Source organism: Danio rerio, chromosome 12 (genome assembly GCF_052040795.2).
Source record: "Danio rerio strain M-AB ecotype USA chromosome 12, GRCz13ab, whole genome shotgun sequence".
In the NCBI taxonomy this organism is placed as follows: domain Eukaryota; kingdom Metazoa; phylum Chordata; class Actinopteri; order Cypriniformes; family Danionidae; genus Danio; species Danio rerio.
The window spans coordinates 49,340,001-49,350,000 of NC_141032.1; the positions used below are offsets into that span (position 1 = coordinate 49,340,001).

The 10,000-nt window shown below is 36.2% G+C and overlaps 1 protein-coding gene and 1 long non-coding RNA gene across 5 annotated transcripts in view; one reads left to right on the forward strand and one right to left on the reverse strand.

Annotated features, from left to right (window-relative positions):
- The first annotated feature begins 1,019 nt into the window (after positions 1 to 1,019).
- The window catches only part of fam53b (family with sequence similarity 53 member B), a 54,156-nt gene continuing 45,175 nt past the window's right edge, over positions 1,020 to 10,000 (forward strand). For 3 of the 4 annotated variants that reach the window (XR_015503357.1, XM_087274843.1, XM_087274844.1), the window contains exon 1: positions 1,031 to 1,123. The gene's annotated coding sequence lies outside the window, so the exon portion shown is untranslated. 4 annotated transcript variants of the gene reach the window in all.
- Positions 1,065 to 10,000, reverse strand: part of LOC147834593 (uncharacterized) — a 10,308-nt gene continuing 1,372 nt past the window's right edge. The window contains exons 1-3 of the long non-coding RNA XR_015504755.1: positions 7,830 to 10,000; positions 3,246 to 5,212; positions 1,065 to 2,508 (exon numbers count right to left, since the gene is read on the reverse strand). The exon at positions 7,830 to 10,000 is cut by the window's right edge and continues 1,372 nt beyond it. This is a non-coding gene — a long non-coding RNA (uncharacterized LOC147834593). The remainder of the gene's footprint in view (positions 2,509 to 3,245; positions 5,213 to 7,829) is intronic.

The following is a 10,000-nucleotide window of genomic DNA, read 5'->3' on the forward strand; positions in this document are numbered from 1 at the left end:
AAAGAGAAATGTGCAATTTAGAGATGCAGCTACTTGCATGTATAATAAATGATAAGTAACCGCTTGCTAAAAACAGTTGTTGCACTGTTATGAGGGAGACTTCTGACTCTGAAGTAAGTGAATGTGATGATTGAAATGCTGCTTGATTTCTCTCCATAAGATATAGATATGTTCATATATATTTGTCAGTGTTCACTGTTAATCTTGTCTGTTGTGCAGCAGTTTTCAGCTTCTCCTGCAGATGGAGGTGCAGATCTCTAAACTCGCACCAGTTTCCGGCCCTCAGGCAGGGGCAACAAACTCAAAACAGTGGAATTTTCCAAAAATCTCTTATTTAATCAGCTTCATTATCAATCTTAGAGTCAATGAACAACAGCTTCACTATATAAGCACACAGTTACAGTATTTATCCGTTCAGTGTGTTTTATTCTTATCCTAGCAATGAAGATGGTGCAATTTTATGCATATAAGCCGTATGTATGCTGTGATAAATCTAGGATCAGAAAAGACTCATTTTGAACAGTTTATAAAACCCCATGAGCTAATTGTCACATTGTGGAAAGATTAAAAATGATTTAAAAAATTGATTAAAAGGAGTTCGACCCGTTCTCCTTCCCCCATCCATGAATTTGCTGCTATTTATATATATATATACACACTTTAATTAAATATTAAGACATTAATGTGAACACTCGTTGATTTAATGTGATAAACGAGATTAACCTACAAATTGTTAATCGGTGAACAAAACTTTCCGTGTTGTGTTTTGTGTTCAGTTGTGAACTGATGTGTGTTGCCTGACGGTCGGCCGAGTCTATTCAGAGCTAGGGGTGTATGTTTTTCATTGTAATCGGAAATATTCATCAGATTCGCAAGTGTCTCCATCATAAAGCAAACCTAATATTTTAGATTTAAGTTTATTCTGTTGTGGTGCGGTTAAAGTGGTGCAGGCGTGTATTCTTGCGTGATTTGTGCTGTGTTCAAGTTCCGCGTCCCCCGCTGCTGTCTCTGTGAATGATCGCGCTCGTGCGGCGGCGGTAGCGGGAGATGAGCGGTGGACGCGCGCGGGGATGAGGATGATCTGAACGGTCGTGTTTACCGGAGACCCGCCGGCCGCTGTTCCGTGAGTATACCGCCGTGTAAGCGAGAAACTTCGCTGTATTTCCAGTTGATCTGGAGAGCTCGTTGGCCGTTGTGCGTCAGTGGGTTTCCCGCGACGCGCGTGGACGGTAGAAGCTGCTTTTGTTCCCCGAGCGCGGAGAAACTTTCACATGGAGACCGAATAAAAGTCCGTCAAACTCGATCAACAGTCAGAATTCAGGAAAACAAACCTTAAAAAACTTGACCTGACGATCAGAACTTAAAACAGAAACTCTTCAGCTCGATCTGAAAACTCATGTAAACTTCACAAAAGAGCTGAAATAATGTTAACGTTACTGACAAGAATTCAGAGCTGATTATAAAGTAACGAGTATTAACTTTAGCATGTGTCCACTTCAATATCTGTGGAACATTCGCGATCTTTTACAGTTTTAAACACTTTAAGAGTATTCGGTGCTTTCAGTTTTACTATTCAGGATTGCTTCGAGTCTATAGTATCGTAAGATATTTTTAATTACTTTTTTTTTTTACAGTATTAAACATCTAAGAAGTTTTATAGAGTATTCAACATGCATTGCTTTAATAGCATTAAATATTTTTGACTTCTTAGTATCCTATTCTGTATATTTGGATATACAGTATACATTGTCTTCAGAGTGATAAACACGTTGAACTGATTCAGTATCACAGGATATTTAGTATTATTTTTAGATTATTAAACGTCCTTGACGTACTAAATACTTTATGAGTATTCAGTATCTGATGTTCACTTTTTTATTGTTTTAGAGTATTAAACAAGTTCAAAGTGTCTCAGAGTTTTTTAGCATTCATAATTTTCAGAGTAAACGCGTTCAAAGTACTCAGTACTTCTAGATTATTCACTCTGTTCGCTGCTTTCAGTTTTGCTATTCAGTATTGTTTCGAGTGTTCGGCGTCTTAGCATATTCAGAATTAATTATTTTTTATAATATTAAGCATTTAAGAAGTTTTTTAGATTATTTAGTAGATTTAGCAGGCATTGCTTTGATAGCATTAAACAGTTTTGAATTATTCAGTAGTTCTAGGGTATTTAGATTCTTAGGATATACAGTATTTGTTGTTTTTAGAGTATAAGCACAAGTACTTAGTTCTATTTTATTTATTTGTTTTTTAACAAATAAATAAAACTTGAACTACTTAGTACTTCTTTATTATTCAGTATCTTAGGATAATTAGCACTCATTCATTTTAGACTAAACATTTGTGAAGTATTTAGAATTCAGCAGAGTATGCTGTATCTTAGGATATTCAGTTTTCAGGGTATCAAACATGTTGATAGGATTCAGTATCATAGGATATGCAGTATTCATTATTTAAACATGCTTAAAGTATTCTGTTCTTCTAGAGCACAGATCTCAAACTCCATTCCTGGAGGGCCGCAGCTCTGCACAGTTTTGCTCCAACCTTAAGTAAACACACCTGATCAAACGACTCGAGGTGTTCAAGACTGTTAGGCACCGTTTACACTGCCAATTAAATGTGACCCAATTCTGATTTTTTGCTCATATGTGACACAAATCGGATCTGTTCTATGACTGTGTAAACACGAAAAAAAATGCATGCATTCGGATATTCAGAGATCAGTTTCAGGCCTCCTTGCTTTCATGCGCAACATCCTTAATTGTATGGTAAGTGTAAACACATGAATTGGATATGGGTCACAATTAAAACAATGTGTAAACAGACAGGCAAACAAATCCGATATAGGCAACAAGACCTGACAGTGTAAACGGGGCCTTAGGAACTATTAAGCTGCGGTCACACTGGACTTTTTTTCCCATAGACTTCCATTCATACGCATGCGAATGTTTTCAGGCTGAAAACGCAAAGTCGTGCGGCAAGTTTCGCAGTTCGCTGTGTTGCAAAGTTTAAGCTTGGTAAACTCTGACCTGCGAAATCCCATCACTTGACTGCGTGAGACCAATCGAGGATCAAAACCTGACCTCTCTGTACAGGAATTTCAAATCTGAAGCAATCGCTCGCTTTTTAAATGCCTAATCACCTTGTTTAATCCCGCAGTGCCGTACGACAGCATTTCACAGGCTCTAACTCTAGTGTGACCGCAGCTTTAGGTAGCTGTGAGTTGGAGATGGTTGAAGCTAAACTGTGCAGAGCTGTGGCCCTTTAGGAATAGAGTTTGAGACGATTGTTATAGTGTTCAGTACCCTATGACAGGGGTTCCCAAACTTTTCAGCATGCGACCCCTAAAATAACAATGCCAGTGACTCGCGACCCCCAATATCCTCGGAGGTAATTAGAAATACAGAAAACTTGCATGCAATGGTGCACACACACACCAATAGACCAAAGTCTATTCTTCGTTTAATTTTTTGTTTCGTATGTCAGTGCTGTAAATGGGCCAGAAAGTTTAACCTGGTGTTATAAAATCAATCTGCTGCATCTGACGCTATTGCTGTCTTTAATATAATGTAATTACCCCTGGGGTCGCAATCCAATAGAACTAGTAAATAAGCTGCTATAGTAACTATAAACGACTGTTTTTTTCTCTTCAGTTGGTTATGGATAAAATATGGTAATTCTTATGGCCTAATAATAATAAGTAGATTTTTGGAAATCACCAGGCGACCCCCCTTCATTGTTCCGCAACCCCTCAAGGGGTCCCGACCCCCACTTTGAGAACCACTGCCCTATGACATTCAATTTTCATCGTTTTCAGAGTATTAAACATGGCTAAAGTGTCTTAGGATATTTAGTATTCATATTTTTAGACTATTAAACATTTTCAAAGTATTCAGTACTTCTAGAGTATTCAGTATGTCAGGACACTTAGCATTTATTAATTTTAGACTAAACATTTATGAAGTATTTAGTGCATGTTGATAGAATTTAGTCTCAGGATATTCAGTATTCATTATTTTTAGAGTGTTAAACGTGTTCGGTGCTTTCAGTTTTGCTATTCAGTATTGTTTTGAGTGTTCAGTATCTTAGGATATTCAGAATTTATTATTTTTTTACAGTAGTAAATGTTTAAGAAGTTTTCTAGAGTATTTAGTATAATTAATATGCATTGCTTTAATAGTATTAAACATTTTTGAGTTTTTCTATGGTATTTTAGTATGTTATTTAGTAGGATATACAGTGTTTATTGTTTTAAGAAACACGTTGGTATGATTCAGTATCATTGCATATTCAGGATATTCGTGTTATTGTTAGAGCATTAAACTTCCTCAAAGTACTTCTAAAGTATTCAGTATCTTAGGACATTAAACAAGTTCAAAGTGTCTTAGGATTTTGAGCATTCATAATTTTCAGAGTATTAAACACATTCTAAGTACTCAGTACTTCTAGATTATTCATTAGACTAAACATTAGTGAAGTATTTCGAATTCAGCAGAGTATGCTGTGTCCTGAGGTATTCATTTTTCACTGTTTTGAGTGTATTAAACATGTTGATAGGATTCAGTAGCAAAAGATATTCAGGATTTTTTATTTTAAGAGTATTAAACATGCCCTAAGTATTTACTATCTTGGGGCATTCACTTTCATTGTCTTTAGAGTATTAAACGCATTTAGATTGCCTATTTGGTGTTTTAGGATATTCAATATTCATTATTTTTAGAGTGTTAAACATGTTCGGTGCTTTCAGTTTTGCTATTCAGTATTGTTTTGAGTGAAGTATCTTAGGATATTCAGAATTATTAAATATTTTTCAGTGTTAAATGTTTGAAAAGTTTTCTAGAGTATTTAGTATATTCAATATGCATTGCTTTAATAGCATTAAACATTTTTGAATTATTCATAAGTTCTAGTATGGTAGGATTTATTGCTTTCACAATGATAAACAAGTTGAAATGATTCAATATCATAGGATATTCAGTACTTATTTTTTGAGCATTAAACGTCCTCGAAGTACTTCTAAAGTATTCATTATCTTATATTGAACAAGTTAAAAATGTCGTAGGACTTTGAGCATTCATAATTTTCAGAGTATTAAACATGTTGTAAGTACTCAGTACTTCAAGATTATTCAGTATCTTAGCATAATTAGCATTCATTAATTTTAGACTAAGCATTAGTGAAGTATTCAGAATTCAGCAAAGTATGCTGTATCCTAGGGCAGGGCTCAACAATAAGGACTGCCCGATGGCCCGGGGCCAGCGTGTGAGATGCTCGGGACAGTAGACAGGATTGTTACTGGCCCGATTGGGCCACTGATGCCCTGGCTGTCACTAAAGTTGAATTTGCCTGTGACTATTTGTCAATTGCTTGCAAATACAGTCTTAGAATCAAGAAACAGTTTGTGTTTATAAGTTTTTAAATGCTACCTTCTCGGTTCCTCTTATCTGATTGGATGTTGTAAGCATGTTATTTTTTCTGTAACAACCAGTACAGCAAAGAGACAGCAACATGGTGGCAACATCAAGTGATAATGCTAAAGGAAAACATTTGTTTCTAACGTCTCGAAAGCAGACATTTACGAGGGTACACCACGACTAAAAAATCGAAGGGATGTTTTGTACAGTTTGACGTCAGTTTGGCAGGTCAGCCATCTTTAGTTTTGCAATAAAATTAATGCACATTTTTCTACTTTTGTTTGCAAAACACTTTAAATTTTGGTCATTATACATTTATTAACATTTTTCAAATATTTAAATTCTAGATTTACAAGCATTTTAACTCATTTTTCTTTTTTTTAAATTTGTGGCTATTAACGTTTTTTTTTTTTTTTTGGGAAGGACAGTGAAAATATTGGCAGAGCAAGTAAAAATCTGAACCACTAGTCCGATCGGGCCAGTAGAAAAAATCCTTAGCATTGAACCTTGCTTAGGTATTCAATTTTCACAGTTTTGAGTGTATTACAGTGTTTCCTCTAGGATTTTTTCCAGCTGTGGCGGCAGACTCTGTTGGGCATTTTACACAGATCTACCACTACATGTGGCGTTATTTCATTGACAAATGTCGTGGGCGCAGTATTAAGTCCAGATGCATTCATGTAATAGCCTACGAGCATGTCAATCTCTGCTTGAGCGCCGATTTCCTCTGTTCGTGCACAAAACTTCTTGTGTGCCCTCAAATATACGCTGCTCAAGTGCAGATTTTCTTGCGCGCCCTCAAATAAACAAGACTGAAGTGTGATTTATTGTGTTTATGTACCGAGTATGTCTCCAGCATTTATTAGATTTGCTAGGAATATTTATGAATGTCTCTTATAGACTTGCGGAGCGGACCGCAGCATTAATGCGTCCTGAAGTAAAGTAAAACAGCTATAAACTACAGCAAGATAAAGTCATTATATGCAGAGCCACAGACCTTTATCTATAAATAAAGTATAATTATGGAAACTCTGTTCATCATAACTGAAAGCTGTTGTAGCCGTGGCGGGATGAGTTTTGGTGTGGTGCCCCGCCACGGAAGAATGAATGTAGCGGAAACCATGTATTAAACATGTGGATAGGATTCAGTATTATAGGATATTCAGGATTTTTTATTTTAAGAGTATTAAACATGCCCCAAGTATTTAGTATTTTAGGGCATTCACTTTTCATCGTCTATTAAACACATACAGATTGTCTATTTGGGGTTTTAGGATATTCGGTATTCATTGTTTTTAGACTATGAACTATATTTGAAGTATTCATTATCTTAGGATATTCAGTTTTCATACTATTAAACACATTGAAAGGAATCAGTATAATAGTAAATTCAGCATTCATAGTTTTTATGCTGTAAACCAGTGTTTCTCGGGAACTTTTTCAGTGGGTCGCGGAGTGTGTGATAATAAAAAAACAAAAGTAAAATTTTCTACTTAATTTGCTTATGCTGGACTTTTATTTTGAAATGCGTGCGAGACAACACTACCGTTTGACATGTGAAGTTTCATTTAATTATTGCAACAAATATGTCGAAACGCAAGTACGACCCTGAATATGTAAAGTATATATATATGTATGTATATATATATATATATATATATATATATATATATATATATATATATATATATATATATATATATATATATATATATCAGGGTTCAACGCTAAGGATTTTTTCTACTGGTCCGATTGGGCCAGTGGTTCAGATTTTTACTTGCCCTACCAAATTTTCACTGGCCCCACCAAAAAAAAGGGAAGTTAATAGCTATTTTTTGCCACATATTTTAAATAATGTGTCAAAAATAAAGTGAATCTAGAATTTCAATACTTAAAACATATTAATAAAAGTGTTTTCCAAACAAAAAGAGCAGGGGAAAATGTGGAGGTATTTTATTGTGGTTCGAAATTATTTAACAAAAGGTGGCCGACTTGTCAAACTGATGGCAAACCGTGCAAAACATCACTTTTTTCATTTTTTTTTATCACTTTTGTTTGTCGCATTGTTCACACGTAAATGTCTGCTTCCAAGACGTTAGAAACAGACATTTTCTTTTAGCCTTATAATTTGATCTTGCCGCCATGTTGCCGTTTCTTCGCTGTACTGGCTGTTATCAGGTTACGGGAAAAAATTGCATGCTCAAAACATCAAATCAGACAAGAGGAACCAAAAAGCAATATGGTGTTTACGACATCACAGAGAAGGTAGTGTTTAAAGACTAAACTTAAAATGCACGCAATTGACAAATAGTCGCAAACCAATTAAATGTTAGTGACAAGGCAGCACTGTCCCAATCGGGCCAGTAATTATCCTGTCTACTGTCCCAAGCGTCTCTCACGCTGGCCCTGGGCCACCGGGCAGTCCTTATTGTTGAGCCCTGTATATATATATATACGACAAAAAAGACTTGAAGCCTCAGTGTCATATTTAGTGAGGTGCCCTCATAAGAGAGCATGAAACCTTCTAAATTACAACAACAACATTCAGAAACCAGAAAACATGTTTTATTAACAGTTTATTATTAACAGTATTTGCCGTTTTTACTTTGTAATATTTCTAGAATTTGATCCATTTTGTTAAATGACAGGAATAAAATAGTGTTTATTTGCAAGTCTTGGTGAATTTATTATGATGTATCTGTCACTACTTGTTTATGTTAACAAATAAACACAAATTAAGTATATTCCTAAAATTGTATTATAGTTCCTAAAAATGTGGGTCCCATGGCCAAACCAGTTGAGAACCCCTGCAATAAACCATTTTCATTATATTCAGTAACTCTACAGCATTCAGTATCTGAATACTCTAAGAATTAGGAGTATTTTAATGTCGTTATTAGATGCAACAGGAGTGATGAGTAATATTGAGTGATGATAAATATAACCAAAAAGTGCGCCACAAGACATCTAATCACAATGCGAGCAGCTCTAGAGTTCCTCCAGATTGTGTTTATCCAGTTATCAGCACACGAGCAGCTTGTTAGTTTGTGAACAGGCCGTATGCAAATGAGGGATTTTTCACTTCTGCCTGAGTTAGTGGCGAGTATCGAAGAGGAACTGCGAATAATCGTGTTCTGCAGGTCTTGTTTTGCATGGAGCCGCTGCATGTGATGCACTGAAGCGTTGTGACATGCAACACAATCTGTTCCTGGGGAAGCCAGTTTTTCCTCCCGTCGCTGCTATGAATGTGTGTTTGTTTCTCACCTCCAGCCGTCATTTTCCGCTGAACTGGCAGACGTCCTGTGTGTACGGCACCCGCAGTGTGTGTGTGTGTGTGTTTCATGGTAAACGATGACTCTGTTCTGACCAAACCAGCCGGCTGTGCCTTTCACCTCATTGAAACGTGTTGATTGCTTGTGTTTGCAGAGCTGCCTGTTTGTGTTTCTGCAACATTTTCACTCAGGGCAAATTCATTTCCTAGTGTAGAGGATTGTTTTGGTTGATGTTTGTAGTGAATGCTTGGGTGTATCTGGGCGATAGACATCATTCTGTCATTGTTAGACATTGGAAAGCGAGCGCAGAACAGGTTTTACTGTTCCTTTGACATAGAAGAGGGAGATTTTGACCTTTGCCTAAGTGATGTTAGACACTTGTTCAAATCCCTCTGCTTATGTTTGTGTGTTTTATTCTGCTTTCAGACATGGGTTGTTGACGTGACGTTGCATTTTCACTGTCACACATGACCAAAATGAATATAATTAATATTATTATCATCATTTATTAAATACAGCAAACGGTTAAATACTTCTCCATATACCTCTTGTTAAAAAAAAAACTGCTGTGTAAATCATTTCAATTATTAAAACAGGAATTTCATTTACCAAATAACAATGTTCATAAATATTTGCAGCTACGACATTTTCTAGAATCATCCCTTAAGGATGGCTGGGTTCGTCTTGATCTTTCTGACATGGAAAAACAATTGTATTCTTCATTTTCCCTCAAAGGGAAGATATCTTTCTTACTCAATGTTATCTAATGTAGGGTGTTCTTCTCTTACCTCCTTGAAAGTTTTATGGGAGAAAGGCTGTGGAACAAATATTAGTGAAGAAGAATGGCTTTCGGTCTGTTCTGGCATATCCAAAGGGTCCACAGTATCAAACCATGAGCAAAATTTTCAATTCTTTTACACTTACACAACTTATTTTGCGCCAGTTTGTCTAAATAAGATATTTCCTAATGTTTCTCAGGGTTGTTTTAAGTGCAAATCCAATGTTGGTTCTGTGATGCATGTATTCTGGGACTGTGACCAAGCGGCAACCTCCCGCTCTCCCTCAGGAAGCCAATACGGAAGTAACTAAAACTGCAATTCATCCGAAATTCCGCTAGTCCTGGCCGCTCCTGGCTCCAAAACAGAGCAAATTTCAATTGAGCCCACTGTTAGAATGGCCAACTTTACAGCAGAAAAAAAGGTGTTTACAGCCTGCTACAAAAAACGATTTTGGTTAATACGGCTAATATTACCCTTCATGACAACTGTGAGGGGGTGAATTTTTTTATAACTCATCCGTTTCCTTTATATTAAG